The following is a 14647-nucleotide window of genomic DNA, read 5'->3' on the forward strand; positions in this document are numbered from 1 at the left end:
TTAAGAAATTTTAATTAGAAAGAAAGATTTGGTAGACTTTCATGAACCTTCAGAGTATCTTTTACCAAACTAATTCATAAACCCCAGAATATGTGACAACTAAAGAAATAACCACAAAACACATTAGCCTAACAAAAAAAGGCTAAATTACTGATCTTTTCTTTAGATAAGTATTTGAAAGATTACACATAGGATGCCAATTAAGACTGTATGAAGTTTTCACTGAGATGTTAATTATTCTCTTTACAAGAAGAAAAGTGAACTTTGACTCTTCTCCTAACTTTATCCCAGGACACAGACTCCCCACAACTTCAAATCCATTTTCTTCTCAAGTTGCAGAAATGGGAACAAAAAAAGGGGGATAATGTAGACTATACAGCTATCGCTGAAAGGGAGTCATTGGCTATGAGCACAAACTGCAGTATGCATTGAACCGATGCTTTATTTATTCCCTTAAGAAGGAAGCTGAAATCTAATTGATTCCTGGATTTGTAATAAAGTTGTCACCATGTTTGATTTTGTCCTGGATTTGTGGGGGAGAGCGGTGTTGAGGTAGGGGAGACAAGCAGATCTCTGTCCTTCTGCAGCTTAAGCAAGTCATGTTTGTGCTATAACGAAAGTAGAATTTAAAAAAAATAGAAATAACACAGAGCAGCTGGTAGAGATGGCATTTAGTAAGATTCCCTATGGGGAGCTGTTTGGACGGAGGCCTAGATTGCATGAGGACGTTGGGTTTTGCTGAAGGATACTGAAGAGGCGTTCCAGACTGAACAGACACAGCATTCAAATTATATTGCTATTATCATTGTTTCACCATTAACGTACAAGAGTGACATTTTTCTTTTTTCTTTTTTTCTTTTTTTATTGTTGTTGATAATACAATTTAATTTCAAAGCTTCTAATTTGAAAATTTCCCAACACAACTTGAGACATCCAGACAGCTTCTACTGGAAAGATTTACTGCAGCCAATGTTGAAAAGGTATACTGCAGCTTTTGACTTCTTCGACGAGCTGATAACCCTCGTCAGCTTCTTCACCTTCTTCATCATAATCATCGTCATCATCCTCAAGAGCTTCTCCAGTGAAGTATAACACTGATCTTGGGATTATACGCCCATGTAAAAAGTGACCAATTTCAAAGTCTGCAGCCAGTATCACCTCAGCAGCATCATCCAGATCGCCATTCTCAGGAACTTCGGGAGGAGCAAAAAAATTAAAGAAAGAATCATTGGAAACTGTTTTAGTCACAGTACGAGCTGTCCATATCCCTTGTGTTTCTGCTTCTTCTTAATGGTTTTCAAAGTAACATTCTTTCCTTTTTTCCAATCTATCTGGCATCCTGTACAACCCATAATCTCTGGTCCATCAAAAGAAAAGGGATCAGAATCATCTGGTTCTGAACGCATCCTGTAAGTCTCTGTTAACACTTCATTTGTGAAATAGTCATTGGGTTCAAAGTGAAATTCTGAGATAAAACTCATAGGCTGGCCAGCATCCGAAAACTTCACTTTAATATCTTTCAAGTGCTTCAGAATAGGTTCATCATGTTCCTGAACCATATCACTGAGCAAATCAACATTCTTAAAAACCGTCAACCAAAATTCAGGAATTCCTTTAGGGTCTTCTTTTTCTTCACTCTTTTTCTCATCTTCAATCTTGGCCTTTTCTTTCAGCTCCTCTGAAACTTCATCCTCCTCATCTGGTTTCCACTCACACATTCTTCTTCTGTAGGTTCACAGATTGCATTAATGATCTCAAATCGCTTATCAAATAAAGGCTGATAGAGAACAGCATACTTTCTCTCAAGATCGTGAACTTCCTCATAGTATTTGGCTTCCATCTGTGCACATTTAACTTGAAGATTCTTGAGAGCATCCACTCATCTTTTGACTACCTTAGGCAAGCTTTCAATGTATCCTGTTGGTGTGTCTACCAGACCATCAAGTCTTTCCTGAAGAGCTGCAAGAATCTGAGGATTTTGCATCATCTGAACAGTTAGCTGACATGTTTTGATTTTTGTTTCTTCACCCATTTCTTCTTTTTCTACTTCTTCAACATCTTCCAAATCTTGATCAAGTTCAGACTGTTCTTTGCTGGCTGATGGGGGAGGTATTGTGTCCTAGGCATGAAACAACTTTGGCCACCAAGGCAGGCATCAAGCTAGGATAAACAAAGGACTGCCATCCACTCTGCCCCTGGCTGATATAAGAACACCATTAACAAGGTGTCTCTTTGCCCATTGCCAGGGGGTGAAGAGTGACATTTTTCAATGAAGCTAGTGTTTGATTGAAAACAGATTCTCAATAAAAAGAACACAAAATATGCTGCATTTAATAAAAAACCACACGTGGTAGTTTCTAGAACAAAAAAGAAGAAGAAGAAGAAGAAGAAGAAGAAGAAGAAGAAGAAGAAGAAGAAGAAGAAGAAGAAGAAGAAGAAGAAGAAAAAGTGACACAAAGATGGATCTGGGCTTAAAAGAAAAGTTTTCAAAGTGCAATCAATCCCAGAATGCCAGCATTTATGATCAGTGTAAAATAATAACAAGGCAAATGACTGTTTTCAGATTTGGCAGTAGTTATCAATTAAGTATGTAATAAAAGAAATATATTATAGATTTGATTTTAACAGCAGGAATTAGGGTGAGAGGTGTAGCTCTGTGATGAAGTTCTTGTCTAATGTTGTGAAATAATGGATTCAATCCCCAAGACAACTACAAAAAAAGAAAGAAAATGAGAAAGAAAGAAAGAAAGAAAGAAAGAAAGAAAGAAAGAAAGAAAGAAAGAAAGAAAGAAAGAAAGGAAGGAAGGAAGGAAGAGAAAGAAAGAAAGAAAGAAAGAAAGGAAGGAAGGAAGGAAGGAAGGAAGGAAGGAAGGAAGGAAGGAAGGAAGGAAGGTAGAAAGAATAATTGTCTATAAAGTAGTTCAACCAGACTAGACTAGTGATAAAAGCTGAGTGGAAAATTTTTTACATTGATTTCATGTACTGAACTCCTAGAAACAGGCTGAGCAGGTGGCCCAGTCATACAGTGCTTGTCTAGGATTCATGAAATTCTCAATCTTCAGAGCTGAATAAGCCCAATGTGGTGGTGTACTTCTGTAATCCTTGCACTCCTATGGTAAAGACATGAGGACCAGAAGATTAAGATTATCTTTTACTACAAAGAAGTTCAAAGCCATCCTGAAATAAATGAAAGTCTGTGTAAAGGGGGGAGGGACATTATAGGAAAAGAAAAATCCTATGGGAGAAGGAAGCAAAAAATATCACAATTACAATTTCTATAATTTTGACTTTTATGTAACATAGAAAGGTAGTTCTTAAGTTAAATATTTATTTATTTTTTTTCAGAAAGGAAGTAACAAAAATAACATTGATGAGTTGTTGAGAGGGAAGGAGTCAGAATTTAGCTGAAACTAGATGGTTTCTTTCTGCCGAATACAGTGTACGTTTTGGATGTGTTACAAGGAGACATAGCCTTACTTGTGCAGAGAGTAATGGCTTATGGAGAACCAGACAGCAATTGCATAAAACATTTTCTGTGCCCAATGTGATTTTAATGAACCCCCAAACAAGTGACAGGTTCTCTTATAGAAGTGGTTAAATTTAATTCAGGCAAGATCTGATACGAGAGAAGACTCAAGGCATAGTACAGAAATCCCTGAGAGAAAGCGGTGTATATTATTAGAATGTAAAATAACTGTGAATGTTCGCTATTCTGCTTATCGGTGTGAGTTGTGACTTACTACAAATACTACTGGCAAAACTTCCCAGAAAAGATATAACCTTAGTTTCACATTTTAAAAGATTTAAGACCAAGGGAGGGGGCTCACTGGTAGAGCAAATACCTAGCATCCACATCACTTGGGTTTAATACTGACCACACAAAAAAGTTTTAAATGTAGAAACAATTTTTAAAATAAAAACAATAAGAACTAGAATGCTTTCTCAGGGGTTAAACATACTTGCAGAGGAACTTAGTTCCACAAGTTTTTCCAAGCATCTTAAAACCACCTGTAACTCCAGCTCTAGGATAGCCAGCACCCTTTTCTGGCCTCCACAGGTAAACTGCATTCATGTGCTCACAAGTACACATGTGTGTATGTGCACACTCGTACACACACACACCCACACACACACACACACACACACACACACACACACANCACACACACACACACACACACACACACACACACACAGAGAGAGAGAGAGAGAGAGAGAGAGAGAGAGAGAGAGAGAGAGAGTTTTTAAAGACAGTATATAAAATACTATCATTCATACTACTAGAAGGTACCATGCACACTGCCAATGAAGAAAAAGTAACTAAGAGCCCTACCCAACTGTGATCTCTATGAACCACAGCAATGATCAGCATGGCACCTCAACCCTAAGAGTGCAGTAGTGGCACACATACCCTGTCAGCAACCAACAGCTCTCCAACTGGACTTAAGGCTCACTCAACAAGAGGGTACCATGTCTAGTACTGGTTAGCTACCTAGTTATCTACCCAGGGCTAGTGAAGTATGGGATATTGAAGGAGAACATATAACTACCACTTTACTAAGCCAGCCTTTTCTTTCCCACTCTAAATATCTATCCTTATACCCATAGATAAGTGTGGTTATCTCACCTCACATCAAGGAAACTTCTCTCTCCATGGACAAAGGCCATTGCTGAAACCTTTAGTGATCAAAATGTAGAGTTGTAGAGCCCAGTATCAACCAACAGATCTACAACACAACTCCTGCACCTAAAGCTCAGAGATCATTTCAGAATAGGTGGTAGAAAGGTTGTAAAAGCCAGAGGTTCAGGGAATATGCTCTGAGATTGTGTCTCCGTGAAATAGCAGAAACTACATCCACAAAGTCTCACCAACATGAATGCCTAAACATGACCTAAACAAGGATAGTTACAAGAAGCATGCCAATGTGGAACTCTGGAAAGTTCATAAAGCCTCAACTCTTGCAAAGAACTGCAGTCAGTGAAGGAATGCTGAGAGCAGGGGAAGTATTAATCCACAGAGAAGAGTTGGTTATCTAATTCCAAATGGTCAGCTCTGAAAACATGTATAAATAACATTATATGGGCTGAACTGTTACATATGTGTGTGTGTGTGTGTGTGTGTGTGTGTGTGTGATGACAATTAAAGAAAAGGAGGCCCCTTCTGTTCTGAGCCGGTGCTCTGAGCAGATCTTGGGCACTAGCTCCACACCCAGTCCCACAGCACCCAGAATAAGCTCTACTCCCAGGTGCTGTAACATGCCCAGGATCACAGGTGAGGAGGTCACAACATCTGCTCCAACACTGGGAGTAATTGAGACGACCCTGGGGTTCTAGGGATGCAGGAACCCTGCCCAGCCCAAATTGGCACTGGTTCCTTCTGGTTTGAACCTGCACTTGGAGCAGACCTGGGGTGCTGGCTCTACACCCACTCTTAAAACACCCAGAAGGAGTCTGATTCCCAGATGCACTGAACCGTCCAGGATCACAGGATCACAGAGGAAGCTCCACTCCTAGGAGATTGGATACACCCAGGAGCACTGGAGCACTGACACAGCTGAGGCCACAACATATTTCCAACAGCCAACATAACTGGAACCCCCACAGGAACCAGGGAAACACAAACCACTGCCCAGCCAGAAGCACAGGTTTCTTTTAGCTTGCATCTATGCACAGAGCAAACCCAGGGCTCTGACTCCCCACCCACCTTGCAACAGCTAGAGAAAGCTTGACTCCTAGGACGTCTGACACAACAGGATCTCAGGATCACAGAATCCCAGAATCGCAGAGACAGTTAGACTCTGAGGAGCTCTGACACAACCAGGATCACAGGAGGGACAGGCTCCAGTCAGAGACAGCAAAGGCATGTCACAGTAGAGATAACCAAGTGGCTAAAGATAAGCACAAGAACATAAGCAACAGAAACCAATGCTATTTGGTACCATCAGAACCCAGTTCTCCCTCCACAGAAAGTCCTGGATACCCAATCACACCAGAAAAGCAATATTCTGTTTTGAGTTCACTTCTCATGATGATGATAGAGGACTTTAAGAAGGACATAAATAACTTCCTTTAAGAAATACAAGAGAACACAGGTAAACAAGTAGGAGCCCTTAAAGAGAAAAGACAAAACTCACTCAAAGAATTACAGGAAAACAATCAAACAGGTGAAGGAATTGGGCAAAACCAACAAGGATCTAAAAATGGAAATAGAAACAATAAAGAAATCACAAAGTGAAAAAAGAGAAATCACAAAGGGAGACAACCCTGGAGATATAAAACCTAGAAAAGAGATCAGGAGTCATAGATGCAAGCATCACCAATAGAACATAAGAAAGAAAAGAGAGAATCTCAGGTGCAGAAGATACCATAGAAAACATTGACACAACAGTCAAAGAAAATGCAAAATGCAAAAAGCTCCTAACCCAAAACATATAGGAAATTCAGGACACAATGAGAAGACCAAACCAAAGGATAATAAGTATACAAGAGAGCGAAGATTCCCAATTTAAAGGGTCAGTAAATATCTTCAACAAAATTATAGAAGAAAACATCCCTAACCTAAAAAAGAGATGCCCATGAACCATACAAGAAGCCTATAGAACTCCAAATAGACTGGACAATAAAAGAAATTCCTCCTGACACATAATAATCAAAACACCAAATGCACTAAACAAAGAAAGAATATTAAAAGCAATAAGAGAAAAAGGTCAAGTAATATGTATTATATATATATATATATATATATATATATATATATATATATATATAAAGATTCCAAGAAGTTAGACTGCAGAGAATCAAATAAACCTATTAAAAATTAGGGTACAGCGCTAAACAAAGAATTCTCAACTGAGGAATATCGAATAGCCAAGAAGCACCTAAAGAAATGTTGAACATCCTTAGTCATCAGGGAAATGCAAATCAAAACAACCCTGAGATTCCACCTCACACCAGTCAGAATGGCTAAGATCAAAAGCTCAGGTGACATCAGATGTTGGCAAGGATGTGGAGAAAGAGGAACACTCCTCCATTGCTGATGGGATTGCAAGCTGGTGCAGCCACTATGGAAATCAGTCTGGCGGTTCCTCAGAAAATTGAACATAGTATTACCTAAGGACACAGCTATATCACTTCTGGTCATATACTCAAAAGATGCTCTAACATATAACAAGGACACATACTCCACTATGTTCATAGCAGCCTTATTTATAACAAAAAGCTGGAAAGAACCCAGATGTCCTTCAACAGAGGAATGGATACAGAAAATGTGGTACATTTACACAATAGAGTTCTACTCAGCTATTAAAAACAATGATTTTGTCGGGCAATGGTGGAACATGACTTTAATCCCAGCACTTGGGAGGCAGAGGCATGTGGATTTCTGAGTTCGAGGCCAGCCTGGTCTACAGAGTGAGTTCCAGGACAGGCAGGGCTACACAGAGAAACCCTGTCTCGAAAAACCAAATAAATAAATAAATAAATAAACAAACAAACAATGATTTCAAAAACCCTGTCTCAAAAAACCAAATAAATAAATAAATAAACAATGATTTCATGTAATTCTCAGGCAAATGAATAGAACTAGTAAATGTCATCCTGAGTGAGGTAACTCAATCATAGAAGAACACACATGGTATGCTCTCTCTGATAAGTGGATATTAGCCCAAAAGCTTGGAATACCCAAGATACAATTCACAGACCACAAGAAGCTCAAGAAGAAGGAAGACCAAATCTGGATGCTTCAGTCAGTCTTAGAAGGGGAAACAAAATACTCATGGGAGAAAATACAGAGACAAAGTGTGGAGTAGAGACTGAAGGAAAGACCATCCAGAGACTGCCCCACCTGGGAATCCATCCCATATACAGTCACCAAATGCAGACACAATTGTGGTTTCCAAGGCAGGACATGCTGACAGGACCCTGAAGTAGCTGTCTCCTGCGAATCTCTGCCAAAGCTTAACAAATACATAGACAGATGATCACAACCAACCATTGGACTGAGCATAGGGTGCCCAATGGAGGAGTTAGAGAAAGGACTAAAGGAGCTAAAAGGGTTTGCAACCCCATGGGAAGAACAACAATATCAACCAACCAGACTCCCCAGAGTGCCCAAGGACTAAACCATCAATCAAAGAGTACACATAGAAGGATCCATGGCTCTAGCCACATATGTAGCAGAGGATGGCCTTGTTGGGCATCAATGGGAGAAGAGGCCCTTGGTCCTGTGAAAGCTCTATGCCCCAGTGTAGGGGAATGCCAGGGTGGGGAGGTGAGATTGGGTGGGTGGGTGGAGAAACACCCTCATAAAAGCAGGGTAAGGAGGATGGAGTAGGAGGATAAGGGGGTGGGGGTAAAACCAGGAAAGGAGATAACATTTGAATGTAAATAAAGAAAATATTCAAATAAAACAAAAGAAAAAGAGGCCATGAATTTGCAACATACATGAAACTCAAGAAGAAGGAAGACCAAAGAGTGGATACTTCACTCCTTCTTAGAATGGGGAACAAAATATCCATGGAAGGAGTTACAGAGACAAAGTTTGGTGCTGAGATGGAAGGAAAGACCATCCAGAGACTGCCTCACCCGGGGATACATCCCATATACAACCACCAAACCACTATTGCATATGCCAGAAAGATTTTGTTGACAGGACCCTGACATAGCTCTCTCTTGTGAGGCTATGCCAATGCCTGGCAAATACAGAAATGGATGCTCACAGTCATCTATTGGATGGAACACAGGGCCCCTAATGAAGGAGCTAGAGAAAGTACCCAAGGAGCTAAAGGGATCTGCAACCCTATAGGAGGAAAAACAATATGAACTAACCAGTACCCCCTCCAGAGCTGTGTCTCTAGTTGCATATGTAGCAGAGGATGGCCTAGTCAGAGGAGAGGCCCTTGGAATTGCAAAGATCATATGCCCCAGTACAGGGGAATGCCAGGGCCAGGAAGCAGGAGTGGGTGGGTTAGAGAGCAGGATGGGGGGAGGGTATAGGAGGCTTTGGGGATAGCATTTGAAATGTAAATGAAGAAAATATCTAATAAAAATGCCTTTTAAAAAAAGAATGTATAAGAACTAAAGTGTTGAGATATAGAACTCTGAGCTTGAGGTAAGCCTGGTCTTGTGAGACTCTGTCACAGAAAAAAAAAAAGTATATTTACACGAAAATAGCAATATTGTATGAATTTTTTATACATTGTGATTTAATATTTCCAACTTTTAAATTAATTTTTAACTTAGTGTACAATATCATGGAGATTATTGCAGCATTTCCATGCACATGTGTCAGTATAATTTGTTTGGATCCCACCACTGTCTTTCCTTGTCCACCTACCTACTTATGGTGGTTTGAATAGGAATGGCCCCAATAGACTCATGTGTTTGAATGCTTGGCTAATGGGCAGTGGCACTTTTAAGAGGTGTGACCTTGTTGGAGTATGTGTGGCCTTGTTAGAGGAGGTGTATCACTGTGGGGGTGGGCTCTGAGGTCTCCTATGCTCAAGATATGCCCAGTGTAGGACAGTCTTCTCTATGCTGTCTGCAGATCAAGATGTACAACCTTCAGCTCCTTCTCCATCATTATGGCTGCCTGGACACCGCTATGCTTCCTGCCGTGACGATAACAGACTAAACCTCTGAAATTGTAAACCAGCCTCTTTATAGGAGTTGCCTTGGTCATGGTGTCTCTTCACAGCAATAAAACCCAAAGTAAGATGCTACTTTTACTTGTCTCCTTCCTCCCACACAAACAGCTCCTTTTTGTTTTCCTGTAGTAGATGACCCATTATCTTGTCTGGACAGCAGTGTGCTATGTTAAAATGATTGATTCAAGTCTTCTCTTCTCAATGCCAGTCTGCACTCCTCTGGAATGCTGTATGGATACCTTGCTTGTACCTTTGTCTTCAGTGAATGTGTACCACCTTTTAGAAGTTCTTCAGGTACACAGGGAATCCATCCCTACACATGCTGGGCCTGCTCTTAATTATCATGAAACTCTGGCATCCAAATCACAGAAATCTACAGCATGACAATGTCCACCAACAGCACTTGGCAGCTGATGGGGGATTTACACTCTCCAAACTTGTATTTGGAATTGTGAGATTGTCACCAATTGAACTGGTTGCTAAAAACTGAATACTTTGACAGGTATATATTTCAAGGCTGAAGCATACACACACTGCATGCTATTGAGAACACTTTGTATTGCTTCTGAAAAACCAAGTACATCACTGCTTAGCCATTGTGGTCCTGTTAGAAAAGGAAAACACCAATATAAGAAAGATTTAATATCATATCAGAAAACAGTTCACATCTTACCCCTAAGGACCACTTGGAATGGAAAATAACCTGTTGGGAATTAAAGACATAGGTATCTATACAAATACATCTCAGCTGGTGAACAGGAAAGCAAATAGTAAAACATTCATTGCAATGGGATACACCTCAGGACTTGTACATCTTGATCTGCAGACAGGGAACAAGCATAATTTTGCAGCTTGGCTGATTATCAAATACATACCACTAAAAAGAAGCCACACGAGTAAAGTTATATACAGTGTGGTTCTATTAATGAGGCATTCTAGCAATAGACAGATCAAAACAGCAAAGAAAGACGGAAAGGGTATCATCAGCTATTGTTGTCTGGGAAAGAGAGAGTGTACGGATTGACTACAAATGGACTTGAAGAGTTGGGGGGGTTGGTTTTTTGTTTGTTTGTTTGTTTGAATTTGTGTGTGATAAAACTGCTCTACATCTTACCGTGATGAGGATTAGAGTCCTGTATGTAATTGTAAAAATGTATAACTACATCCTATATAAAGCAAGTGTCTCTGTGCATATTATACCTTAATAAAATTTGGTTTTGTTTTTTAAAATGAAGAAGAGAAAAGCATACAAAGAAATACTGCAGTGCTCTAATTTGACAGGAACTTTTTCTCCAAGTTCCAGCATCCTCAATTCATGACACCTCATTTACACCCTGAGATAGTTAGTTGGGTAACAGCTGTAATTAGAATGAGTAAGTGTCCATAAGTGGTAAATCCTCAGGATCTCCTCAAAAACTCAGCAGTTAGGCTGGAATTAGAGATGTGACTTAGGCCACTCTTGCACGATTCACATACCTATTCTACTCCATTTAGATTCTGAAGTGCACTTATGTCTCAGATTTAACCCTGACAAGAAAAGCATCTCACTTGAAGCCTGTCTTGTTTATGCAGGAGTGGAATGTGTGAAGCAAAATGTTTTGAAAGTCCTTGTTAGAAGCTGAGGAACATAAATGAGCAGTTACTACAAGCAGAAACCTAATCCTCTGGCAGTTGAAAAGGAGCTGAACTTTTACAACAAAGGTTTTATGGGAAAATTCCTTGGATTGGTTGGTATGATAATCCACTGGATCAAGTTGGTATGGTGATCTATTTTAACAACTCTATTTTTCAGGCATATACGAGCTTTAAAAAGACCATGTTCTTCAATGGGATAGGCTCTGTGTTCCTGGAATTTCATATTAGACTGTACTTTATTGCCTACCCTGAAGTAGAATCCCTTCATTTTCCATCAGCTGGGGATCAAGAGACAGGAGTTATAATTGCTGTTGCTCACCAAGCCCCTTCTCCAAAACCTGCAACAGGATCTAGAAACTTTAACAGGCAGACTTTCTCAATGTTGAAAATTGAAAAGTCAATGAATAAATTAAAATATGCAGTGCAATACATCAGTTATAGACGCAAGAAACAGAAGGAAGAATATCAAGGATGGAGGGCAAGGTTGAGGAAACACTTCATGCAAACATAGCTAAAGAAGGAAAGACTAAGAATTACTACAATGTACAAAGAACTATGGTACATAAGAAAAGTAAACCCAAAGATGTGGGGACAGAGGAGCCAAGATAAATACTGAAGCAATTCATGACAGGGAATCTTCTGTCTTCCGTTTGTGAGGGCTCAGAAAGGTTGTTTTATTCCAAAAGAAGCAGATCCTAGACCACACACTATCTGACACTCACAGAAAGAAATTGTAATGAATACTTTTTCTTCCAGCTACTGGGCACCAGCTATCTCAGCTCCATGAATCTGAAGCTTGGAAGATGCAGGTCTCTCTTAAATTATACTTCCTTGGAATTCTACAAAGTCTCTGGCTATGACTGCTAAACCTTTTAAGAAATATGTACCTGGCCTTCCAGTCTGCACCAGCACCGGACCACCTAGGGCACGGAGTGGGCAGACACCCCCCACGGTCCCTAGAGGATGGCTCACACGATCTTAGATTCACTGGTGAGTGGAACACAACTTCTGCTCCGATCCAATAGCGCATGGGACCTGAGACAGCACTAGGGCAGCAGAGAACCGGCCTGATCAGGAGCACAAGTCCCTTCAGGTCTGCACCAGCACCAGGACACCTAGGGCACGGATTCGGCAGACACCCCCATGGTCCCGAGCAGACTGCCCAAGTGATTTTAGGATCACTGACCAGACAACTCCATGGTCCTCAAAGGAGACACCACTTCCACGCACTGTAAGAGGCCCAGGATCTTTGGACAATAGGATCCCAGGATAACAGGAGCTGGGTCACACTAATATTTGAGTGTCTCAGAGGAGCTTGACACACCCAGAATCTCAGGTTCACAGGATCCCACAATCAAAGAATCACAGAGAAATCTGGACTCTTAGAAGTTCTGAATCAACTGGGATTATAGGAAGGACAGGCTCCAATCAGATATATTGAGGGCAGCAAGCACTAGAGATAATCAGATGGCAGGAGGCAAGCGTAAGAACAGAAGCAACAGAAACCTAGGTTACTTGGCATCATCAGAACCAAACTCTCGCACCATAGCAAGTCCTGGATACATCATCACACCAGAAAAGCAAGATATGGATCTAAAGTCACTTCTCATGATGATGATGNAGAACTTTAAAAAGGAAATACTGGAAATCACAGCTAAACAGATAGAAGACTTTAAAGTGGAAACACAAAATCCCTTAAAGAGTTACAGGAAAACAATACCAAAAACTACCAATAGGAGATGGAATTGAACAAAACCATCCAGGAACTAAAAAGGAAAGTAGAAACAATAAAGAAAACCCAAAGGGAGACAACTCTGGAGATAGAAAGCCTAGGAAAGAAATCAGGAACGATAGATGCAAGCACCAGCAACAGAATACAAGAAATGGAAGAGAGAATCTCAGGTGCAGAAGATTCCATAGGGAACATGGAGACAACAATCAAAGAAAATGCAAAAAGATCCTAACTCAAAACATCCAGAAAATCCAAGACACAATGAGAAGACCAAACCTACAGATAATAGGAGTAGATGAGAATGAAGATTATCCAGCAAATATCTTCAACAAAATTATAGAAGAAAACTTCCTGTACCCAAAGAAAGAGCTACCCATGAACATTCAAGAAGCCTACGGAACCCCAAATAGACTGGTCCAGAAAAGAAATTCCTNCCAACACATAATAATCAGAACACCAAATGCACTAAGTAAAGACAGAATACTAAAAGCAGTAAGGGAAAAAGGTCAAGTAACATACAAAGGCAGGCCTATTAGAATTACTCCAGACTTCTCACCAGAGGCTATGAAAGCCAGAAAATCCTGGACAGATGTTATACAGACCCTAAGACAACACAAATGCCAGCCCAGGCTACTATACCCAGCTAAACTCTCAATTGCGATAAATGGAGAAACCAAAGTATTCCATGACAAAACCAAATTCACACAATATCTTTCAATGAATCTAGTCCTTCAAAGAATAATAATGGAAAAACACCAGTACAAGGATGGAAACCACACCCTAGAAAAAGCAAGAAAGTAATCCTTCAAGAAACCTAAAAGGCAGCCACAAGAACAGGATGCCATTTCAACCAACAAAAATTACAGGAAGCAACAATTACTTTTCCTTAATATCTCTTAATATCAATGGACTCAGTTCCCCAATAAAGAGGCATAGACTAACAGATTGGCTCCACAAACAGGACCCAACATTTTGCTGCTTAGAGGAAACTCATATCAGGGAAAAAGACAGACACCACCTCAGAGTAAAAGGCTGGAAAACAATTTTCAAGCAAATAATCTGAAGAAACAAGCTGGAGTAGCCATTCTAATATCGAATAAACTCGACTTCCAACCCAAAGTTATCAAAAAAGACAAATAGGGGCACTTCATACTCATCAAAGGTAAAATCTTCCAAGATGAACNCNCAGTCCTGAATATCTATGCTCCAAATGCAAGGGCAGCCACATTCATTAAAGAAACTTCAGTAAACCTTAAAGCACACACATTGCTCCTCACACAATAATAGTGGGAGACTTCAACACCCCACTCTCATCAATGTATAGATCCTGGAAACAGAAACTAAACAGAGACACAGTGAAATTAACAGAAGTTATGAAACAAATGGATTTAACAGATATCTACAGAACATTTTATCCTAAAACAAAAGGATATACCTTCTTCTCAGCATCTCATGGTACTTTCTCCAAAATTGGCCATATAATTGGTCACAAAACAGGTCTCAACAGATTCAAAAATGTTGGCTCCTCACTCTAAGCCTTGTGTTCTGCCTCTTGCAGATAGGTTGGGAGTTTCTTCCTGAAACCCTGGATCTGGACAGCATCCTCGAACCGCCCACTGTCACCGCCCACCGTCGC

At 40.2% G+C, this 14647-nt stretch overlaps 1 non-coding gene and 1 pseudogene across 1 annotated transcript; both read right to left on the minus strand.

The window, feature by feature from the left end:
* Nucleotides 1-957: 957 nt before the first annotated feature.
* LOC110326750 overlaps nucleotides 958-14647 on the minus strand; it is a 20296-nt pseudogene continuing 6606 nt past the window's right edge.
* On the minus strand, nucleotides 2111-2251 carry LOC115064714. Its single transcript, XR_003844546.1, has one exon. It is a non-coding gene; the product is annotated as a small nucleolar RNA SNORA48 (small nucleolar RNA).

Source organism: Mus pahari, chromosome 9 (genome assembly GCF_900095145.1).
Source record: "Mus pahari chromosome 9, PAHARI_EIJ_v1.1, whole genome shotgun sequence".
Lineage (NCBI taxonomy): Eukaryota > Metazoa > Chordata > Mammalia > Rodentia > Muridae > Mus > Mus pahari.